This window comes from Citrus clementina, unplaced genomic scaffold (genome assembly GCF_000493195.1).
Source record: "Citrus clementina cultivar Clemenules unplaced genomic scaffold, Citrus_clementina_v1.0 scaffold_1, whole genome shotgun sequence".
NCBI lineage: Eukaryota > Viridiplantae > Streptophyta > Magnoliopsida > Sapindales > Rutaceae > Citrus > Citrus x clementina.
The window spans coordinates 19,303,296-19,315,651 of NW_006263303.1; the positions used below are offsets into that span (position 1 = coordinate 19,303,296).

General features: G+C 42.4%; 1 pseudogene; it reads left to right on the forward strand.

Annotated features, from left to right (window-relative positions):
* The first annotated feature begins 1,558 nt into the window (after window positions 1-1,558).
* On the forward strand, window positions 1,559-10,927 carry LOC18053913 (annotated as a pseudogene).
* The last annotated feature ends 1,429 nt before the right edge of the window (window positions 10,928-12,356 follow it).

Genomic DNA, 12,356 nt, shown 5'->3' on the forward strand with positions numbered 1-12,356 from the left:
TTTTTTAATTAGTAGTGTTGTTTTTTTTTTTTAATTACATGCTCAGATTTTTTGAATAATTGCATTCATTCAAATATTTTCGATAATTGAAGAAGGAATTAAACTCCATAATGACTTGTGGGGGTTTGGACTGCTGTGATTCGGCCGCTCGGGCTCTATTAGTAGTGTTGTTAACAATTGAGTAACTAACATTGCTTGCACTGATGATTATAAGTTGAGTATTATTTTTTTAATACTGAAAATAATTTAAAATGGTAAATATTTATTTTTTACTGTTGTATGATCAGCAGTGAAATTTATCTGTAACACTGATGATCATAAGTTGAATGTTCGACCATTAAATATTGCCATAAATCACCATCAAAATTGAGTTCAATAGAATAATGACTACGGCACCCCATTTATCAAACAATCAAACAAATTTCTCTTTTCTGATACAAGCTTGAAATATCTGGCGATAATGTCAAGTCAAGATGCTACAACTTACCTAACCAAAATGAAATAAAGATTTTGGAACCACTAACCATGCAGGAAGTCCTGAATAATTAAAATAACTCCTTTTTCAACAAGTAATTTTTAAACTATTTTTAAGTTTTGAAGAGTCTAAAAGACTTCATTTTCAACGCCACGATGTCTAAGCAGTAGACTTGTTTGACACTGGGCAGGACTAGTGTTTTAGAAGATGGTTATGAATTCAATTTCAATCAATCTCAAAACATTTATGCTGCATTTACTTTTTGGATTGAAGTGGGAATCCTGAGGAGTGAGAATTCTTAGATTAGGAGTGTAGAGTGGGAGTGAGAGTAGGGTGTTTACTTAGACTAAATGAAAGTATGGATTGTCAATCAGAATCCTAATTATTTGTTTACTTTGTCCTGGATTGGGAGTAAATTGTTTTAAATTATAATTTTATCCTTATGTACAGAATTATAATTTGTAATTAAAAAATTAATAAAGAATATATTTGAAAAATAAAATAAATATTTTATTATATTTATAAATTAATAATAATTACTAATATTCTTAATTATGTAAATAATAATTTTTTATTAATTTAAATTTAAATTATGTGAATAAAAATTATTAATAATAGCAACACAAATGAAATATTATTATTGATAATATAGTACAAAATTAATATTTTTTTAGAATAAAATATTTATTATTATTAATTAAATAAATAATTAATATTTATTAAAATTAATGTTTAATATTATTAATTTAAATATAATATTTTTTTTATTTTATTAAATTTAATAAAATAAATATGATATAATTATTATTTTTAATAAATATGATATTATTTATTTTATTAAATATGATATTATTTATTTTATTAAATTTTATTTATTTATTTATTTTTATAAGGATAAAATGGGAAGAGGGGGGAGTGGGATTCCCACTCCCACCTCTCCAAAATTAGGTGGGACCCACGGATTCCCACTCCAACTCCTCCATTTTTTAAGGTAAGTAAACACTGGAGTGGGAGGAATCCACACTCCATACTCCCACTCCAGAAAGTAAATACTGCCTTAGACATTTTTCTTCCAGTTTTAGAATGGAGAACCTTTTTAGCTTCTACATCATTAATTCATTGATCTCTTTGTTGACCTTGCATTTTTCGTTAGCAGCAGATACAATAACTCCAGCAACATTCATCTGTGATGGCGAGAAGTTGGTTTCATCGTCTCAAAGGTTTGAGCTCGGCTTCTTATCTCCTGGCAATTCAAAGAACATGTACTTGGGAATATGGTACCAGATGAGCCATGACACAGTTGTTTGGGTTGCTAATAGAAATACTCCAATTCTTGATCCACATGGAGTTTTAGCTAGTAGCAACAATGGGAACCTTGTCCTTCTCAACCAAGCAAATGGGACTATCTGGTCTTCAAACGTGTCTAGAGAACTAAAAAGTCCAGTGGCACAGCTGTTAGATACCGGAAACCTTGTTCTAAGGGACAATTTTAGCAGTAATACTTCTGAAGGAAGCTATCTGTGGCAGAGCTTTGACTACCCATCAGACACTCTGTTACCGGGCATGAAGTTGGGATGGGATTTAAAGACTGGCGGGGAACTTTATCAAACTTCGTGGAGAACGATTAATGATCCATACCCAGGAAACTTTACTTTAAGACTTGACATTCATGTGATGCCTCAAATTTGTATTTACAGTGGATCGGTGAGGTTATTCCGTCTTGGACCATGGAATGGATTTCGCTTTGAAGATGCTGCTACATATGTTGATGCGAGATTCTGGTTCTCCTCGTTCTACAACCAGGGTCTCTGCTCGATCAACTTCACCACGACCAGGATCTCTCCTCGTAAAGCTTCTTCTCTAGAGGTTCCTGCGCACACAGACAGGTCAGAGTACGCCGGTTGTTTTCCCGGCGCAAACCCTCCGACGCTCAAGTCAGATATGAAGGTTTGAGGAACGCTTGCCACAAATCTTATGGCTGTTAGGTTGTTTTCTCTCTTTTCTTAATTCAAATAGCAAAAAATCTAACCCTTTTACCTTCGTTGGCTACCTTTTTATAGGCTTCCTCTGAGTCCTAGTCTTCCGCAGTTTACGCCCGTTGTTCTCCCCACGCTCGGATGTGGATGTCCCATTATCTTCATGATGGGCGAATGGAGATGGACCTCGTGCCTTGATTCTCGGATAGGAAGGCACGTCTCGCCAACTGCCGTTGACCGGGTCTCCTCGCCTCGAACCCTAGCGGGAGTGACCCTATGCCTCTAGCAAGGGTTCCGCCTCACGAATGGCATATTCGTGGACGAGCAGAATATTCCTACTCCTGTTCCCTTGCTACCTGGCTCTTACAGGAGACACCTGCTCGCAGAATTCTGCCACCAAACATCTGCTCATCACGTCTGGTCTCACCGAAGTATTTCCCTCAAACACCGGTCCCCCAGTTTCTGGTGTTGCGTAATGTAATGGACCAGCAGTAGAAACTCAGTGGTTCTTAGTCGCGTGGGACTGGAAAAGGTTGCCAAGGAAAATGCCCAAGGGGTGGAGCCAATCGTGATTGAGGAGGAAAGCTCTCCTCCTCATGCAATCCCTGCTGATGTTGGCGAGGCAAGCACCCCCCCGGACGCAACTGGTGATACCCCCCCTGCACCTGAGGAGGCCCAGCCCACCGACGCTGCTTGGCTTACTGATCCACCATCTTCTTGATGTATTTCTTGTCTTGTAATGAACCATGTTTGTGAAGATTCTCTCCTCTGTTAATTATTAAATAATTAAAAAATATTTTTTGATTACTTTCTTGTGTTGTAATCATGAGTTATTTTTCGTTTGAGAATCTGCTCGTCTTCGTCTGATTGAGCAAGTTCTGGCTTGCATATGGTTTCGCCACATGCCTTGGAAAATTCTTCAATGCTTGAGATTCTGCTCGCCTTCGCGTGGTCAAGCAGATCCTGGCATGCTTGGCTTCTGTCTCGCCATAAAACAGGCTTTGAAACTTGGTGAGCCATTGTATGCCTTAGTGACTTCTTCGATGCTTGGGGATTCTGCTCGCCTTCACGTGGTCGAGCAGATCCTGGCATGCTTGGCTTCTGTCTCGCCATAAAACAGGCTTTGAGACTTGGTGAGCCATTGCATGCCTTAGTGACTTCTTCGATGCTTGGGGATTCTGCTCGCCTTCACGTGATCGAGCAGATCCTGGCATGCTTGGCTTCTGTCTCGCCATAAAACAGGCTTTGAGACTTGGTGAGCCTTTGCATGCCTTAGATGATTTCTTCAAAGCTTGGGATTCTGCTAGCCTTCTCGTGGCCGAGCAGATCCTGGCATGCTTGGCTTCTGTTTCGCCATAAACAGGCTTTGAGACTTGTCGAGCCTTTGCATGCCTTAGGTAATTTCTTCAAAGCTTGGGATTCTGCTAGCCTTCTCGTGGCCGAGCAGATCCTGGCATGCTTGGCTTCTGTCTCGCCATAAAACAGGCTTTAAGACTTGGTGAGCCTTTGCATGCCTTAGATGATTTCTTCAAAGCTTGGGATTCTTCTAGCCTTCTCGTGGCCGAGCAGATCCTGGCATGCTTGGCTTCTGTCTCGCCATAAACAGGCTTTGAGACTTGACGAGCCTTTGCATGCCTTAGATGATTTCTTCAAAGCTTGGGATTCTGCTAGCCTTCTCGTGGCCGAGCAGATCCTGGCATGCTTGGCTTCTGTCTCGCCATAAAACAGGCTTTGAGACTTGGTGAGCCTTTGCATGCCTTAGATGATTTCTTCAAAGCTTGGGATTCTGCTAGCCTTCCTGTGGTCGAGCAGATCCTGGCATGCTTGGCTTCTGTCTCGCCATAAACAGGCTTTGAGACTTGACGAGCCTTTGCATGCCTTAGATGATTTCTTCAAAGCTTGGGATTCTGCTAGCCTTCTCGTGGCCGAGCAGATCCTGGCATGCTTGGCTTCTGTCTCGCCATAAACAGGCTTTGAGACTTGACGAGCCTTTGCATGCCTTAGATGATTTCTTCAAAGCTTGGGATTCTGCTAGCCTTCTCGTGGTCGAGCAGATCCTGGCATGCTTGGCTTCTGTCTCGCCATAAAACAGGCTTTGAGACTTGGTGAGCCTTTGCATGCCTTAGATGATCTATCACAGTTTCAAGTGAATGACGTTCCTCGACGTTCCATTAATTACAGGTTTTGATTTTACATGAACTTGTTTTGGACATAAAATAAATAACCGCAAATACGAACAGAAAGAACTTGAAAATATTAACAACTCTTACTGGAAATATTTCCTGAAATGTGCTGCGTTCCATGGGCGCTTCACCTCGTGGCCATCCATACGGACCAGCTTGTAGGCTCCTGGTCCAATTAGCTGCCTGACTCTATATGGCCCCCCCCAATTTGGACCGAGCATTCCTTGAGTCGAGTCTTTTGTGTTCTGATTTACTCTCCTTAACACCCAATCTCCAACCTTGAACTGCCATACATTCACGTCCTGGTTATAATACCGAGCAACCCTCTGCTGGTAAATGGCTGATCGCTTGGCTGCTTGATCCCTCTTTTCCGTCAGTAGATCAAGATTCAATACCGAGCACATCTGCATGAGACTGTAAGCATTTCACTAACTCCTGCTTCTGCTCTTCCTTATGTTTTGACCCGATTCTGATCGTCGTTCCCAGATTCTCTGGTCCCACGCTTACTGTCTCCAGCTCCTCTACAGGTTCTTGTCTGCCCTTCTTGCTTTCCACTCGGGTGTTAAGGGATGTTATCTGCATTGCCTCATTTGCTGCCGAGGAGTAGCAGCTTCTAGCGATTCTCTAGTCCCCTCGTACCACACCAACTACCCCGTTCACCCGATACTTGAGAGCCAGATAATGGATGGACAATACCGCTTTGCTCATCCTTAGAAGCGGCCGACCTAGGATCATCTGGTAAGGACCTTCTTCATCCACCACCACAAAGTCCAGTATCATTGTCCTTTCCGTCGAGGAGCTCCCAATCGTGATAGGCAGCTCGACCACGCCCAGAGGGACCAGCTTTCCTCCTTCAAACCCTTTCAAGGAGGTGTTGGTATATTCCAGCTTCCGGTCTGCTATTCCCATCTCCTCCAGGGTTGACTTAAACAATATGTCAACTGAGCTCCCTGTGTCAACCAGTATCCTGTCAAACTTCTTACTAGCGACAGTGGCCTCGATGACCAAAGCATCCTCATGAGGGTATAAAATCCCTTCCTCATCCTCATCTGTCCACATGATTGGCACTTGCCTAACTCTTGCACGTTTGGCTGCTGGGGTGTTGAAGAATACCTCTTTGCTGGTCATGACGTATCTAGCATAATTCTTCCTCGACCTGTTGGAATCTCCAGCCAATGTTGGGCCCCCAGTTATCATCCTTACTGTAGGCTGCTCGCGCCTCAAATTCCTGTCACTCTGCTCCCCTTCATTTGTTGATGCTACCATTGGGAATGTCCCATCTATAAACTCGTCCAGATACCGATTTCTCACCAAATCTTCAACCTGGGTCTTGAGATCCCTGCAATCTGCTGTGGTGTGGCCATGAGTGCCATGGAACTTACAATAACGTCCCCTATCCCTCCTGCTGGATGGCTTTGTTATTGGGGCAGGGAGGCACAACAGCCCTCGATCCTTTATGGCTTCATACACCTCATCCAGGGACATCTTCAAGGAAGTATACTGCCCATAGTCCTGGTTCTGGTTGATCAGGTGCACTGCTATTTCTCTGTTTGCTCCGTTCTGAGTTGGGGGCGTTGGCAGTACTTCTGGTCTGCTCCCTCTGCTACCATGGGAATGTTGATGAAGACCACCATATGCCGAATCATGCCTTCTCCAAGGCTCCCTAGCTGGGGAACGAGGAGGTTGCGCCCTGCTGCGCTGATACTGTGGTGGCCTCTGATGGGGCTGGTAAGCAGTTACCCGACCTCCTGCTCCACTACCCAAGGTCTGGTGGTCCTTCCTCCTGATCGGCCCATTCCCTGGTAATGCTCTATTCTCTTTCCTCCCCAACCCTTCTAACTGGTCTGTTTTAATCCGTGCGACCTTCTCCTCTTCAATCTCAATGTCTCTCTTAGCCTGCTCGTATGCGGCCGCATACGTCTGAATAACTGGGCTTCTTAAGTTGTACCACAGCCTTCCTATCTTCACCCCTTCTTTCAGTCCCCTTAACGCCTGAGGGTGGTTGAAGGCTCCCAAGTCGAGGACAGCACGATGAAACCTCTTGATGAATTCCCGAAGGGTTTCTTGCTCTCCCTGTTTCATGCTTTTCAGCTCCATCATGTCATCTTCTGGTTCCATTACCCCACTAAACTGCTCCGTAAATTCCTGGCACATCTGCTCGAAGGTTTTAATGTTGCCCCGAGGAAGTTTCTTGTACCACTCTCGTGCACGTCCCTCAAGGGATAGTGGGAACACCCTGCACCTTTGGGATTGAGATAATCCTTGTACCCCAGTTATGTCGTTGAAGCGCTCTATGTGTACCAGCGGATCACTTCTTCCCGAATATCTAAGGTCTGGGAGGCGGAAATCTCTCGGAATAACTGCCCTCATGATCTCTGCTGCGAGCGGTGATTCTCCGTCCAGCATTATCCTCCAACCAGGAGCTCTGCTCCTCCCTTGCATGTCGTCAATTATCTGCGCTAGTCTGCGTACTTCCTCCTCCAGCTGCACTGCACGACCAGGGTCACGTGCTGCAACTTGATCCCGCTCTTGCTCTACATCATGTAAATGTTGCCTCAGCACTGTTTCCTCTGCATTCGCCACCCCCTCGTCCTCGTCAAAAATCTGTCTTGCCGGGGACTGCTCTTCCTCTCTACGGAATACTTCCCGCAGAGGTATGTTACATCTCTCACCACCAAATCTCCCGGTGGTTTGACTTCTCCTCGTACTATCGGGACCTGGTGCCACTCCACCAACTCTCATCCTTTCCTCCCGGGTTACCCTTTGTTCACTCCGCAACTCATGTAGGATGGTTGTCAGGGTCTCCATCTGCTTTTCCATCCGTTCCATCCGGTCGAACATGGCTTTTTCCCGTGCTTCACTGGCTATCTCTTTCAGAGTCACGGAATCGTTAAGCCTCATATCACCCCCTTGTGCACTACTTCCTCCTGTCTCCATTGCTTTTCACTTGCTTCACTCCTCTTCTTGCTATCAACAGAAGCTTTTTGATCAGATCCCCACAGACGGCGCCAAAATATTGATGCGAGATTCTGATTCTCCTCGTTCTACGACCAGGGTCTCTGCTCGATCAACTTCACCACGACCAGGATCTCTCCTCGTAAAGCTTCTTCTCCATAGGTTCCTGCGCACACAGACAGGTCAGAGTACGCCGGTTGTTTTCCCGGCGCAAACCCTCCGACGCTCAAGTCAGATATGAAGGTTTGGGGAACGCTTGCCACAAATCTTATGGCTGTTAGGTTGTTTTCTCTCTTTTCTTAATTCAAATAGCAAAAAATCTAACCCTTTTACCTTCGTTGGCTACCTTTTTATAGGCTTCCTCTGAGTTCCGGTTTTCCGCAGTTTACGCCCGTTGTTCTCCCCACGCTCGGATGTGGATGTCCCATTATCTTCATGATGGGCGAATGGAGATGGACCTCGTGCCTTGATTCTCGGATAGGAAGGCACTTCTCGCCAACTGCCGTTGACCGGGTCTCCTCGCCTCAAACCCTAGCGGGAGTGACCCTATGCCTCTAGCAAGGGTTCCGCCTCGCGAATGGCATATTCGTGGACGAGCAGAATATTCCTGCTCCTGTTCCCTTGCTACCTGGCTCTTACAGGAGACACCTGCTCGCAGAATTCTGCTACCAAACATCTGCTCATCACGTCTGGTCTCACCGAAGTATTTCCCTCAAACAACATATATACAATATCTTTATAAACAAATTGTTGTGGATACTGAAGATGAATTTTATTACAGGTATGAGCCCTACAACAGTTTAAGCATAACGATTTTAAAACTCTACCTATCAGGTAAGGTCCAGCGTCTACTATGGAGTGACGAAAGCTATAGCTGGCTTGTTGCGTTCTCAGCACCCGATGACTTATGTCAAAATTATGGGCATTGTGGGGCAAACAGTATTTGCAATGTTAACAAAACACCAAAGTGTGAATGCTTGAAGGGATTCAGACCCGAATCACAGCACAACCAGACATTGTCTACAACATGTGAGGAGAAGTCAAATGTCAGATTGCAAAAGTGGAAGCCAGTTTATAAAGTTTGATGACATGCAAGTGCCCGACTTGCTAGAGGTTTTGTTAAATGAGAGTATGAATCTTAAGGAATGTGAGGCTGAGTGCTTGAAGAACTGCACCTGTAGAGCTTACGGCAACTCCAATCTAATAGGAGGAGGCAGTGGCTGTTTAATGTGGTTTGGGGACATGATTGATATGAAAAGGACACTTGGAAATCTCACCGGCCAGTCTATCTACTTACGAGCACCAGCTTCACAACCAGGTACATTTTTTAAGTTGATATTGCAAAGCTTTTCACTTCTGTTATAGCAGTGTCGTCCGATTAAATCAAATATATGAGCCACCGTAATACAGAGCGAAAATAACGCAAAGCAAGGGTTATTTGGCTATCTTTCAGTTTTTCTGGCAAAATGAAGCTGGGAATTTATTTTCTACCAATGACTAGCCTTGATAGCATATATAATTTTGGTGTAGGAAAGAAGAAGACACTATGGATAGTGGTATTAATTGCGCTTCCGGTGGTAATTCTTCCTGCTTTTTTCATATTTTACGGAAGGAAGAGAAAGCTCAAAGAGAAAGGTGACCTTCTTTTAAATAACTCTTATGTTTTGTGTCTATGAGTCTATCAGTGCACATAAGAAAACGTATGCTCATATTTTTTAAAGCCGGCTTACAGAAAGAAGGAGAACCGAAGTAAGCCAAGATATGTTACTATTTGAAATCAATATAGGCAATATGACCAGAGCAAAGGAATTCTGTGAGGGAGATAGCGCTGCAAAGGGAAAGAGTAAGGAATCTTGGTTTATCTTTTTCAGCTTGGCTAGTATATCAGCAGCTACACATAATTTCTCGGAAGAAAATAAGCTCGGCGAAGGTGGCTTTGGACCTGTTTATAAGGTAGTATTCTTGTGAACTTTACTGCAATAAACAGAGTATAGACCGTTGCGTTGAAATACGAAATTGAAAACAGGGTAAACTACTTAATGGAGAGGAAGTTGCGGTCAAAAGGCTCTCAAATAAGTCAGGACAAGGAGTAGAAGAATTTAAAAATGAGATGATACTTATAGCAAAACTTCACCACAGGAACCTTGTCAGACTCTTCGGCTACTGTATTGAGCAAGGCGAAAAGATTTTGATATATGAGTACATGCCTAACAAAAGCTTGGACTTTTTCCTTTTTGGTACTTTTCTTTTTTTCCCATCATTCAAGAAAAAAAATATTTTAAATTTCTCGCTAGCTTTTATTAGAAGCCATTGTTTTGACTTGTATCATTTCAGATTATAAATATTCCTCAGGGTTTGATATGGTAACAGATCCTGCTAGTAAAGGTATATTAGATTGGACCACACGTGTTAGAATCATTGAAGGAATTGCTCAAGGGCTTCTATATCTTCACCAGTATTCAAGATTAAGAGTTATTCATAGGGATCTCAAGGCAAGTAATGTTCTCTTAGATGGTGACATGAATCCAAAAATATCCGATTTTGGCATCGCAAGAATGTTTGGTGGTGATGAACTACAGTCAAATATGAATCGGATAGTTGGAACTTAGTAAGTAAATTTGATCCCTAAGACTATTTAAATCCTCATGCAAATATCATTTGCTTGCATTGTTGTCTATTTGATGAAATAATGAATTTCAGTGGTTATATGTCGCCTGAGTACGCTCTGCATGGCCTCTTCTCTATCAAATCTGATGTTTTTAGCTTTGGAGTATTACTGTTGGAAACACTCAGTAGCAAGAAGAATACCCGCTTTTATAATATTGATTCCCTTACCCTTCTTGGCCATGTAAGTGAGAATATTTCTCATTTATTTCTTTTGAGCATATTACAATGAATCTAGCAATAATACTGAAAGAACAAAGTTTAGTTATTGAATTGGAAAAGTTAAGAATTTCATATATTAGCAGAACTAAAATGAGGGCTAGCTTATTCATTTAGCATTTGAATTTTTTGTTCTTCTTTAGGCTTGGAATTTGTGGAAGGATGATAGAGCCTGGAAGCTGCTGGATCCGACACTGCAAAATGAAGCACTATATCCGATGGTAAAGAGATACATTAAAGTAGCCCTTTTATGTGTTCAAGAGAATGCAGCGGATAGACCAACCATGTCGGAAGTTGTCTCAATGCTTAAAAATGAGATTGTTAATTTACCTTCCCCACAACAACCTGCTTTCTCATATGTGCGAATTGTGGAAAAGTCAGTTTTGCTAGAAAATAGTGAGGCCGAAGCCTCTTCAGGAAACTGCTTAACACTTTCAATGGTAGATGCTCGATAGCCATATGACCCTTACTCTGTGTTCTCAGTTGGAAAGGAATCAAATGTTTTGATATTTTGCTTAGAATCACAGAGTTTCTTTACTAAGAACAAGTACAAAATCTAAGAGATATTAAGCTGGATTTTTCTTTTCTTATTAAAAACAAATGAATTTGTACTACACCACTTTTTATACCATCTGTAGTTGTGAAGATTATGTTATAACTAATCTTCCAAGTGGCCTAACTAATAGCATAAATTGAGCACTTTATTAACCGTTTGGTTATCAACTCTGTTAATTTACTTTCTCCCAAATAGCATGTCTTTGTATTTGTGACAATTATAGAAAATTATGTTCTACCCACAAGTTTGTTGGCTGAAGCTTCTTTACATTCAATGATGGCAGCTGGATAGCTATAGTAGCAGATACATCTATTGAGTAAGAGAAAAGTAGGGTAACTAGTTATATGTTCATTCATGCTTTCTTTGCATGGCTTGCTTGTTTGTGTTTAATAGATCTAATCTACATAACTGTTAATCCAGATCCGAGGGAACATAGCACTCCCTTTTTTATTATCCATGGGTATTCCCCAAGTAATTGACTAAACCTATCTTTCTTACCTTGCAACCCCTTTGTCACGAGATGAGAGTTTTGTGCAGTAAACTCGTGCGGCACTTAAACAACTACTTTTAGCACACAAGTCGCTAAGTAAGCCTTTTTGAACTTCTCAATTAGCTAAGCAAGAATGCTTTGCGAAAAATACTAGAGAGAAGAGAGTAATGTGGCCAAAATATATTTTATTACACACTAAAAATAATATACAAGAGAGCTAGAGGGCTTGTGTGTGTGTTAGTGTGTTTGTGTGTGTGGTGTGGTTGGTGGGCAAATGAGGGGGCTCACCCCTATTTATAGGTGGTGGGGTGCAAGGTTCTTGAATGTTCTATGCAACTTGCATAAATATCCTAGGCACTAAAATGCTCAAACCTAGAAACTTCTAGCCTATTCATAATTGTAGAGAATTCTAGATCTTGGGCGAGGCTTAGGGGATTTGCTAAGCGCACCACGGTTGGCTAGTTGTGTTGGCGGCCCATTTCTTAGTGCATCCCACTCTAGTGCTAAGCGCAACCCGCTTGTAAGCGCACTCCACATCTAGGCGGACTTTTGCTAAATAAACCCGTGTGCGCAGAATTATCTTTTGATTGCAGGAGATTTGAACAGCTCATGACAATCCTCCCCCACTTATGCTCACGGCGTCTTCGTCACGATCTCGTCCTTGTTCATTTGGACTTGTTTCGCGATTTATCGTAGGTCTTCCTTGCATTCCTACGTTGCTTCACTTTTGGGGTGGTTTCTCCATATGCAATGCATGCGGTCATCTTCTTCTTTGGTGTGTTGTTGTGGTGTTGGTTGTTGTTGTGCTTCCGGCTCTTGTGTTCTACCTCTCGTCGAG